The 11774-nt window shown below is 38.9% G+C and overlaps 1 non-coding gene across 1 annotated transcript; it reads left to right on the top strand.

Moving 5' to 3' along the window:
- Positions 1 to 9904: 9904 nt before the first annotated feature.
- LOC141635009 (small nucleolar RNA R71) lies at positions 9905 to 10011 on the top strand. The gene has a single exon (XR_012539719.1). It is a non-coding gene; the product is annotated as a small nucleolar RNA R71 (small nucleolar RNA).
- The last annotated feature ends 1763 nt before the right edge of the window (positions 10012 to 11774 follow it).

The raw sequence follows: 11774 nt of genomic DNA, 5'->3' as shown, positions 1-11774 counted from the left end.
ATTTGGATTTTTGTCACGGTGAGGAAAAGGTAGTGCAATAGTAATGGGCTCGACTTGGTTGACCTTAGAATCAAGTTTTAAAACACCGTCGTCTGTTAAGGAGGTGCCTCGATCGAGCCCTTACTTGACTCGATCGAGCACACTGGTTCCTCGATCGAGCCTGGGCTGACTCGATCGAGGAACCTCAGCAGGTTCAGCTTTGTCGTTCTTTTTGCTTTTATCGTCAGCTCGTGTTTCAACTTCGTCAGGTTCTTTCTCATCGTCACTAAGCTCCAAATTACCCAATCCCTTGGGATGCATGAAAGGTATCTCATCATCAGCAGTGGGCACATCATTATCAAGGCTTTGTAGGTCGGGATTTGCATATGTGGTTCCGCTCCTCAACTGAATAACATTAGCTTGCTCGTGAGCTTGTTTACCTTGAGGAGGAAGATCCCTGGCCTATTTTGATGGATTTTGAAGTGCTATCTGAGCCACCTGGTTATCTAGCATCTTATTGTGGGCAATTAGCTCAGAAATTTGAGCCGTCTGCTTCTACTGCATTGACAAAGTTTTTTGCAAAAGATTACGTAACTCTGCCATCTCATTGTTCGGGGCTTGTTGAGGAGGCTGTTGATATTGATTGTTAAACTGCTGGCTTCCTTGATTTTGCGTTTGATATCCCCTTGTGGTTGATTACCACGATTGTTGGGAGGCACATAAGTATTCTTCTGTGGTTGCAGCTGCTGCGGGTTTTGCACATTCTGGCTAGACCATTGAAGGAATGTATGCTCCTTCGTTCTTTCATTATAAAAGTTGGAGAAAGGTGTACCTTGTGCACCTTGTCTGTAAGCCTGAAAGGCATTAACCTGCTCCAATGTGCTCAAACAATCAGCTGCACTGTGACCGTCTAACCCACATCTAGCACAAGACTCCTCAATTGGGTAGTATTCATCTCGTCAATCTGAGCAGAAATAGTCTCCAACTGTGCCGCAAGAGCACTATCAACACCGGTTCCTCGCGTGCTCCCCCTAGGATTTCCCTACCTGGAAGTATGGGTGGCAATCTGATCAATTAACTTCCACGCAGTATCATCATTGGTGTTGTCCTGAAACCTCCCATTAGCAGAAGAATCCAAAAGGGCACGATGATCGTCATAAAACCCGTTATAAAACTGGTTGCAAAGAAACCACTTAGGGAAACCATGATGGGGAACTGATCGGACCAAACGTTTGAAGCGAATCCAAGCTTCATTCAAATCTTCAGTAGCTCCTTGCTTGAAACTAGTAATTTGACTTCGTAGTGCATTAGTCTTCTGAGGCGGGAAGTACCTCTTGTAGAAACCAAGAGCTAAGGTATTCCAGTCTGTAATTCCTTCACCCTCCATTTACAAGTCTCTCAACCACTCAAAGCCTCCATCTTTCGGAGAGAAAGGAAAAAAATGCACCGCTTTATCTCGATCTTGTGTCACTCCAGCTGTTAAAGGAATAGAACAGCAATAGGTGACAAATTTCTCCATATGTGTCGCAGGATCCTCAGCAGCTGCCCCTCCAAATAAGTTTCGTTCCACCAAATTGATGTAAGATTCCATGGTCAGCTTAAATCTTTGTGGGATAGAAGCTAAGGTTGGCTCGGAGTGACTGGCTAGAGTAGGCATGATGGTAGTCTCGGGAATAGGAGTTTCAACTGGAATCTCGGTCTCGGGAATGTCGTCCTCTTCGTAGGACTGATCGCCCGAATGTGTTGAGCTCACCGTCTCGACGTCAAGTATACTCAAGTCTTCTACTTGACCCACTCCTCGATTAAATGTCCGTCTGTAGCGAAAAGTCTTTTCTGGTTCAGGATCAAAAGGAATAACCTTGGACCTATTCGACCTGGGCATACACGGAACTAAAAAGGAAAGTGTGAGAACGGTCTCAAGGAACTAGGTTCCCTGAGACAAAGAGACAAAATAAACAAAGACAAACTAAACAATTGTTGCCTCCCCGGCAACGACGCCAAAGTTTATAAGGCTAAAGTCGTATCACCAAATCAAAATAAAACTATCTCAAAACTAACAAGAATAGCTAGTGGTAAGGCAGGTATGGAATTCACAGGGAGGTGGTAAAATTCAGTCTGTAAATATTTAAATTGTCTAAAGGTAACCGTTTTCTTGGGGGTTTGTTTTGTTTGTTATCTAGCCCACTAATTGCAAGTAATTTAAAGGGTTTAAAACAATGATATTAAAAGTCTAGGATTTCCGGTTCACTAGGTCAATTATATGGGGTCTCTTAATCAACTGCTAGATCTGTAAAGCTGTCTAAGGTCACAAGATCGGTCGATTCTATCATGCCCTTTAGATCGATTCTAACATGCGGTCGCTATAAATAGATACAATCTATTTGATTATCGCAGCCTATATTAATTCTAACCCGGTCGGTGAAAGGATTAATTCGCTACACTAATTAACAACTCAGGCCTAAGTTAATTAACTAGAATAAGAACAATAATCAAACGACAACTTATGTGATTTTTCTAGCAATTACTCAATTTCCCCTTTCTAATGAACCTAGATCCCCTTCATCCTAGATGAGGAAATTAGCTACTTATGACTAAAGCAATAATAACAATAATGATAATTGAAGACACGATTAAGAACATGAAATAAGAACAATAATTGAATAACATAAACTTGAATGATTAATTATTGAGGAAAGATTAGTACCATAGCAAGGAAAGATTAAAGCTAGAGAGAGTATTCAGCCGTTCTAAGCAAAATAAAGCATACCCTAATAATCCCGTACGAGTTTCTAATTTGTAATACAAATAGTTGTTTTAGGAAAATCCGGAAATAAATTTGCGAGAGAGGTTCCTCGATCGAGCCTGAGGTGACTCGATCGAGGATGATTGCTCGATCTTGCCTCAAGGGACTCGATCGAGAAACCAGCTTCACAGATGATTTCTTCGTTTCTTTCACTTTTAGCCTTCATGTTACCTCGTTCCTCGTTCCATGCTCCGTGTATTCCACTATGCAACCTCCGCTATGCTCATCTTAGCTTGATTATCCTCGTAATGCGTCATTTCTGCATTAAAACATAAAATAGCGGCAGTATCGACAATTCACTGAAATAAGGCATATAAATGATATATTGACACGTAAACGGTATATAAAATGGTATGAAATGAGCTATAAAAGTGTATATAAAAGTGATGCGGCTAAAGTCGTATCACCAAATCAAAATAAAACTATCTCAAAACTAACAAGAATAGCTAGTGGTAAGACAGGTATCGAATCCACAGGGAGGCGGTAAAAGTCAGTCTGTAAATATTTAAATTGTCTAAAGGTAACCGTTTTCTTGGGGGTTTGTTTTGTTTGTTATCTAACCAACTAATTGCAAGTAATTTAAAGGATTTATGACAATGATATTAAAAGTCTAGGATTTCCGGTTCACTAAGTCAATTATATGGGGTCTCTTAATCAACTGCTAGATCTGTCAAGCTGTCTAAGGTCACAAGATCGGCCGATTCTATTGTGCCCTTTTGATCGATTCTAACATGCGGTCGCTATAAATAGATACAATCTATTTGATTATCGCAGCCTATATTAATTCTAACCCGGTCGGTGAAAGGATTAATTCGCTACACTAATTAACAACTTAGGCCTAAGTTAATTAACTAGAATAAGAACAATAATCAAACCACAACTTATGTGATTTTTCTAGCAATTAATCAATTTACCCTTTCTAATTAACCTAGATCCCCTTCATCCTAGATGAGGAAATTAGCTACTCATGACTAAAGCAATAACAACAATAATGATAATTGAAGACATGATTAAGAACATGAAATAAGAACAATAATTGAATAACATAAACTTGTGATTAATTATTGAGGAAAGATTAGTACCGTAGCAAGGAAAGATTAAAGCTAGAGAGAGTATTCAGCCGTTCTAAGCAAAATAAAGCATACCTTAATAATCCCGTACGAGTTTCTAATTTATAATACAAATAATTGTTTTAGGAAAATCCGGAAATAAATCTGCCAGAGAGGTTCCTCGATCGAGCCTGAGGTGACTCGATTGAGGATGATTGCTCGATCGAGCCTCAAGGGACTCGATCGAGAAACCAGCTTCACAGATGATTTCTTCGTTTCTTTCACTTCTAGCTAGAGATGGCAACGGATGCTGGACCCTATCCAGATCCGCGGATCCGGACCCTGATGGGTAGGATATGGATCCTAATTTTTCGGACCCCGTGGATATGGGTTGGATATGGATCCACTTATTTGAAAATGGATCTGGAAAATTTGGATCCGCCGGATATGGGTCGGATATGGATCCAACGTTGGTGTGGCGGATATGGATCTGGATCCTATCGGACCCTACCCGAATCCGGTCCATTGTCATCTCTACTAACACTACACAAACACATTACACAAGTTGTAAGTTAGAGATGGCCACGGATCCTGGACCCTATCCAGATTCGCGGATCCGGATCTTGATGGGTATGATATAGATCCTAATTTTTCGGACCCCGTGGATATGGGTTGGATATGGATCCACTTATTTAAAAATGGTTCTGGATATGAATCTGGAAATTTGGATCCGCCGGATATGGGTCGGATATGGATCCAACGTTGCTGTGGCGGATATGGATCTGGATCCTATCGGACCCTACCCAGATTCGGTCCATTGCCATCCCTACTTCTAGCCTTCATGCTACCTCGTTCCTCGTTCCATGCTCCGTGTATTTCACTATGCCACCTCCGCTATGCTCATCTTAGCTTGATTATCCTTGTAATGCGTCATTTCTGCATTAAAACATAAAATAGCGGCAGTATCGACAATTCACTGAAATAAGGCATATAAATGATATATTGGCACGTAAACGGTATATAAAATGGTATGAAAGGAGCTATAAAAGTGTATATAAAAGTGATACGGCTAAAGTCGTATCACCAAATCAAAATAAAACTATCTCAAAACTAACAAGAATAGCTAGTGGTAAGACAGGTATCGAATCCACAGGGAGGCGGTAAAAGTCAGTCTGTAAATATTTAAATTGTCTAAAGGTAACCGTTTTCTTGGGGGTTTGTTTTGTTTGTTATCTAACCAACTAATTGCAATTAATTTAATGGGTTTAAAATAATGATATTAAAAGTCTAGGATTTCCGGTTCACTAGGTCAATTATATGGGGTCTCTTAATCAACTGCTAGATCTGTCAAGCTGTCTAAGGTCACAAGATCGGTCGATTCTATTATGCCCTGTAGATCGATTCTAACATGCGGTCGCTATAAATAGATAAAATCTATTTGATTATCGCAGCCTATATTAATTATAACCCGGTCGGTGAAAGGATTAATTCGCTACACTAATTAACAACTCAGGCCTAAGTTAATTAACTAGAATAAGAACAATAATCAAACGACAACTTATGTGATTTTTCTAGCAATTAATCAATTTTCCCTTTCTAATTAACCTAGATCCCCTTCATCCTAGATGAGGAAATTAACTACTCATGACGAAAGCAATAACAACAATAATGATAATTGAAGACATGATTAAGAACATGAAATAAGAACAATAATTGAATAATATAAACTTATATGATTAATTATTGAGGAAAGATTAGTACCGTAGCAAGGAAAGATTAAAGCTAGAGAGAGTATTCAGCCGTTCTAAGCAAAATAAAGCATACCCTAATAATCCCGTACGAGTTTCTAATTTATAATACAAATAATTGTTTTAGGAAAATCCGGAAATAAATCTGCCAGAGAGGTTCCTCGATCGAGCCTGAGGTGACTCGATTGAGGATGATTGCTCGATCGAGCCTCAAGGGACTCGATTGAGAAACCAGCTTCACAGATGATTTCTTCGTTTCTTTCACTTCTAGCCTTCATGCTACCTCGTTCCTCGTGCCATGCTCCGTGTATTCCACTATGCCGTCTCTGCTATGCTCATCTTAGCTTGATTATCCTCGTAATGTGTCATTTCTACATTAAAACATAAAATAGCGGCAGTATCGACAATTCACTGAAATAAGGCATATAAATGATATATTGGCACGCAAACGGTATATAAAATGGTATGAAAGGAGCTATAAAAATGTATATAAAAGTGATACATCACTCACGTCGCTCAATAGTGGAGGGTGTCTCTTATCTTAGAGGTAAGTGATAGATAACCGGTCAAAGGGGGAACCCTCACGACGGGGTTTAGTGTGGACTAGAGCTTTTATATCGAAAACCTCATCCGGTACACTAATTGAGTCATTTTTACCAATTTTCCAAATCATATGCGGATGAGAATTTCTTAACCAATTCAAAGATAGAACATATGCATAGTCAAGTCCATTACCCGCCTCCCTTGAGGAAAGCAAAGGTTGCAAGTGTGTGGTTTCTTGGTTGAATCGGCATACCTTATGAGCAATTTTTGTTACCAACCCACCCAAGACAATTGAATTAGTGGTTTTGTGACATTGTTTGGTCAAGTGAGTTGCAAAGTGGTAAGGGAGATTAATCCTCCATTTTTCATCACCATTAACATTAAGAAATGCACCTAAAATTTCAACCTCCAATTTCTTCACCGAGTGAGGCTCATTTCTACCCAAAAATGTCCATCCCATAAAGCTTTGCCAAATACGAATTTCGGGATAATGAATGTATTGATGGGGGACATGATCCTAATCAACAAAGGGGTAATGAGAAATGGCTTGCCATGTAATCTTGGGTTATAAGACTCGGGGGACTCAATATGCAATTTCTCATGCTTCAATTGAAAAATTTCAGCAAATTCACCAAGAAATATCCTATAATCATGATTAAACAACCGGAAACTTACACCATAAATAAAATCCTTCTTTTTAGACTTGTGAAATTCAAATGAACTCAAGAACTCAAGAGTGAGTTCGGGGAAGGTTTTGTAATTCATAGTTCAAGCATGCTTCATGTCAAGATTCTTAAACAAAGCTTTAACATGTTTTTCAATACCAATATGCTTTAAAGAATCGTGATTAATAAATTTGGTGGCCTTCATACCTTTGGCTCTCAAGATAACCCAATTATCCCATTGCTTCTTACTAGTGAAGATGACTCGGGGAAAAGTTGGATCGTGCCATTCCGGTGTTTCTTGCATCTCGACATCCTCCGCAGCACATGATGCCTCCGCTTCACTTCTCCTCCTCTTTGAAGAACCTTGTGTAGAAGCTTTCTAAGGAGCCATGAAATTTCTGAAATTTTAAGACAAAAATTTCATCGTAAGACAAGCAAAAATTCATCCAAACAAGCATAATAGAACAAATTAGTGAATTAATTCATCCTATAAACATTAATAGAACACAATTTAATCAATTTCTAGCATAAATAAGTGACAAATCAATTTCTCCCAAATTGAGTTAGGGATTGAGAAATTGGGATTAAATTGATTAGATTGGATAAAGTCAAAGAGAAATGAGGTAGAAACTTACTTGTTGTTGATGAATGATGAACAAACCTTGAACCTTGATGATGAAAATGGTGTTTAAATGTGATTTTAGGTGAGAAAAATGAAGAAATATGAGAGAAGAAGTGCAGAAGAATACCGTCGGGTTGTTGAATGAGCTTATGAGCACTTTACCCTTTCTCGTGTATCAAATAAAACGCAAAAAAATTAAGAAATCGCGTCCCCGATCGGGGACAGCCCACCCCGATTGGGGTTGACCAGCCTACACGGGTTTGACCAACTCACTCCGTATTGTTTTTGCTTCCTCCGTTTTTGAAAGTTATGACCCCGAACGGGGTTTATTTCATGGGGATGCATGAAAATCCTCTTTATACCCTTCTTCTCGTCTTTATTCACCTATAAATCACAAAAAAAACACCGTTAAGTCTAGAAATTAATCCTAAATCTATGAAAACATTAAATTGTTTGGAAATTAAAAACAAAAATAAAAATTAAACACGGGTTGCCTCCCAAGAAGCGCTGGTTTAACGTCCCCCACGATGTAAGAAGCTTCATTAATCAATATTTGTCCTTGAGCTCACCACCTTCCAAGCTCTCTTTCATAGCATCTTTCACATTCTTCATCCACTTCAAGCTATTCCAGGAATATCCCCTCTTAGCACTCTTAGCATTAGTGCTCTTAGAATCCTTACCTGCAAAACAATCAACACCAATATTGACCTCCAGCGGATCCATCAGTAAGGATCGAGGTATAGAAGAAGCAATAAGAGAGTCCACAGTGCTAAATAAATAACAAGACTCTTGTAACATTGGGCGCCTAATGGTAGTGTTTTTGCTAAAGGTAACCCGGTCATCGCCCACCTCTAAGGTTAACTTCCCATTTTTTACATCATTTAACGAGCCCGCGATTTGCAAAAATGGCCTACCCAAAATAATTGGGATTTGTGAGTCTTCGGCCATATCAAGAATAAGGAAGTCAACGGGTATGAAAAACTTACCAACTTTGATGGACACATCTTCTAAAACACCTAAAGGTTGCTTTATAGAACGGTCCGCCATTTGCAAAGTTATATTAGTGCATTTCAAAGCACCCATGTTTATTTTTTCAAATGGAAAGGGGCATGACACTTACACTAGAACCTAGGTCGCAAAGTGCCTTATCAATGGTATATGTGCCTATAGTGCAAGGAATAGAATGGCTACCGGGATCCTTAAGTTTCGGGGGAGACTTATTTTGTAAGAGTGCACTACACTCTTCGGTGAAAGCTACGGTCTCAACCTCATTGAAGGATTGCTTCTTTGTGAGGATTTCTTTCATGAATTTTGAGTAAGAAGGGACTTGGTGAAACAATTCAATGAATGGTACGGTAACTTGTAAATTCTTAACCACATCCAAGAACTTACCAAGCTTACTCTCTTTCTTATTCTTTGTTAGGCGGTGGGGAAATGGCACTTGAATCTTAATGGGAGTATCGGGCTCTTTCACCTTAAGAATGGTGATCTCCTCTTAAACATCTTCCATAATAGGCTCTTCACTAGCCTCCTTTTTGTCACCTCCCCCAAGCTTGGACCCTTTGCTAACCACCTTTTCTTCTAAAGTCATGGATGGTTCATCATAACTCTTACTACTCCTCAACTGAATGGCATTAACTGTCTCATGTGGTGGCTCACCTTGGGGTGGTAGTTGACCCGTCCTCCTTTGAGAGCTAGATGAGGCTAGTCGAGCCATTTGGTTCTCTAGCATTTTGATGGCGGCACTATGAGCTTGATCATTCTTTTGCATTTGAGCCAACAATTCAGATTGGGTCTTAGCCATTTGTATCACCAAGGCCTCAAGTTTGCTCCCCCCTTGGTCACTTTGTTGGGCATTTGAAGGTTGGCCTTGTGGTTATTGGAAATTTTGTTGAGGTGGCCTTTGATTTTGACTTTGGAAACCCAATGGGTTAAGGAACCTTTGTTGTGGGACATAGGTATTTTGTTGTTGGGGCACAAAGGTATTTTGTGGTGGAGGGTTTAGCACATTTGTGCTTTTATAGGACATATTCGGGTGAAATTTCAAATTGGGATTATAGGTGTTAGAGAAAGTACCCGGAGGATATGTATTTTGCTTAAAACTTTGGAAAGCATTTACCTCCTCAAGAGTTGCCCTACATAAAGTGGCAACATGTCCCACTCCTCCGTAACCGTCACAAACAACTATTTGGCTAGTAGTGGACATGGCATTGACTTCTTGAAGAGATGAACTTACATTTTGGTCCACCAATAATTGTTGGAGCAAGGCAATTTGAGCCTTCAAAATGGAAGTATCGGAAGATTCTTCCTTTCCATTGATTGGTGCACTCCGGGAATTGACATATTGAGCATCATGGATCGCCATGGATTCAATTGTGGCATGAGCAATATCGGTGTCAATTTGATCAAACCGCCCATTGTTGGCAGAATTAAGAACTCGTCGGGACTCGGCCCAAAATCCATTATAGAATGTTATAGCAAGAAACCAAGGATCCAACCCATAATGTGAGCATTATCTTTGCAAATCCTTGTATCTCTCCCAAGCTTCATACAAGCTTTCTAGAGCTTGTTGGCGGAATCCCGTGATTTGGCTCCTCAAAGTTTGAGTTTTTTCCAGTGGAAAATACTTTTGGTAGAAAGCAAGAGCCAAAGTCTTCCAATTGGTGATCCCCATGGCTTCTCTATCAAGGCCATTAATCCATAGCTTAGCCTTGTCCTTCAATGAAAAAGGGAAAAGTATCTCCCTTATTTGAGCTTGTGTGACTCCCGTTTGCCTAATCATGGAGCAATAGTCACAAAAATTTTGAACATGCAAATTGGGATCCTCCAAAGGACTTTCCCCAAATTGCCTCCTCACCACAAGGTTAGTGAAAGCCGGTTTGATCTCAAAATCCGCGGCTCCTATTTGGGTAGTCGTGATACCCCTTGGAAGCATGGCCGCGGTGGGCTTGGAATGATCGGAAAGCTTCACCATTTTTTTGATTGGAGACGGTGGTGGCGGTGGAGATGATGAACTATAACCTTCTTCCTCGTCACAGATTGGGTAATTGGTACGATTGCGACCCAAACTTCCGGAACTAGAAGATGCGTCAAGCTCCTTGAAATATTTGAGTCGGCTACAGAACGTTCTATCGGGCTCCAGATCAAAGGGAATCAATTCTCCGGTACGAGATGACCTTGGCATAAGACACAAATCTCAAGAAACTTGTAAGTAACGGTCTCAAGGAACAAGTGTTCTTTAAGACAAAAGAAAACAAGATAGAAATCAACAATTCTAAATGCAATAAAACCGTGCTCCTCGGCAACAGCGCCAAAATTTAATAGGATGTCGTAACCTAATCAAAGATACCCTAGACTTGGCTAACAAATTAATGTAGTAAAGTAAGGGTCGAACACAAGGAGACGGGAATTGCGTAGTGAATTGCTATGAGTAGAAATCTATCTAGGTCGATTCAATTGGTTGTTTGGTTTGGTTTGATAACTTGCAATTAAAATGATGTAAAATGTATATGATAAAAGAGTCCAGGGGAGTCGGGTCACACATGAAATTATATAGATGTTCATGTTAAACTCGGAATAGATAATATTGTCAATTGTTTAGGTCTTATGACAATCATCTCTCGGCCTTATTGTCAACCATAGAACGGGTCCTAACGAGCTCTCGCTATAGCTAGGTCGGTCTACTAAAACATGCTTAGTCTAATGCATTTTTGTGCCTCTCGACTTATAAAAGTGAATTAACAAATTAATCAAAGATAGTGATCAATTATTAAAGATTAGCAAATAAAACAAGCATGTGATATAAACTATTAAACAATATTACATCATCCTAATTTAACATTTACAAATATTAATCATGCATGGCTTCCCTATTCCCTAGACAAAATAGATTACTCACTCATGATGGAAATTAAACTAATAACAATGTATGAAATGATAAACATGATAACAATGGAATTATAACTAAATGAAATGTTAAGAATTAATTATAAATAAACTAAATAAAGATAACATAATAAATAATCAAATTGCTAATGATAAGAAATGTAAATGGAAATTCTAGAAATAAACTATGGTGATATTAACTTGATAAAGAAATGTAATAACAAAATAATATGGAATTGCTAATAACTAAAGTATAAACTATGAAATAACGATAATGAAGAGTGCTATAACGAAATAAACAAGAGTCGAAATTACCATTACAAGAGAACTTGGAACTTGAATAAGAATAACTTGAACAACAAACCCAATTAACTTGAATGGAAAGATTATATTATAAAGAACCAAATGCTTAAGAAAATTGTTTATGACAAAGGAAATTGCTTAACAAAATATAAACTAATATGAAAACTAAGAGAATTG

Source organism: Silene latifolia, chromosome Y (genome assembly GCF_048544455.1).
Source record: "Silene latifolia isolate original U9 population chromosome Y, ASM4854445v1, whole genome shotgun sequence".
Taxonomy (NCBI): domain Eukaryota; kingdom Viridiplantae; phylum Streptophyta; class Magnoliopsida; order Caryophyllales; family Caryophyllaceae; genus Silene; species Silene latifolia.
The sequence above is the reverse complement of the archived record's forward strand: the minus strand, read 5'-3'. Positions and strand labels throughout refer to the sequence as shown.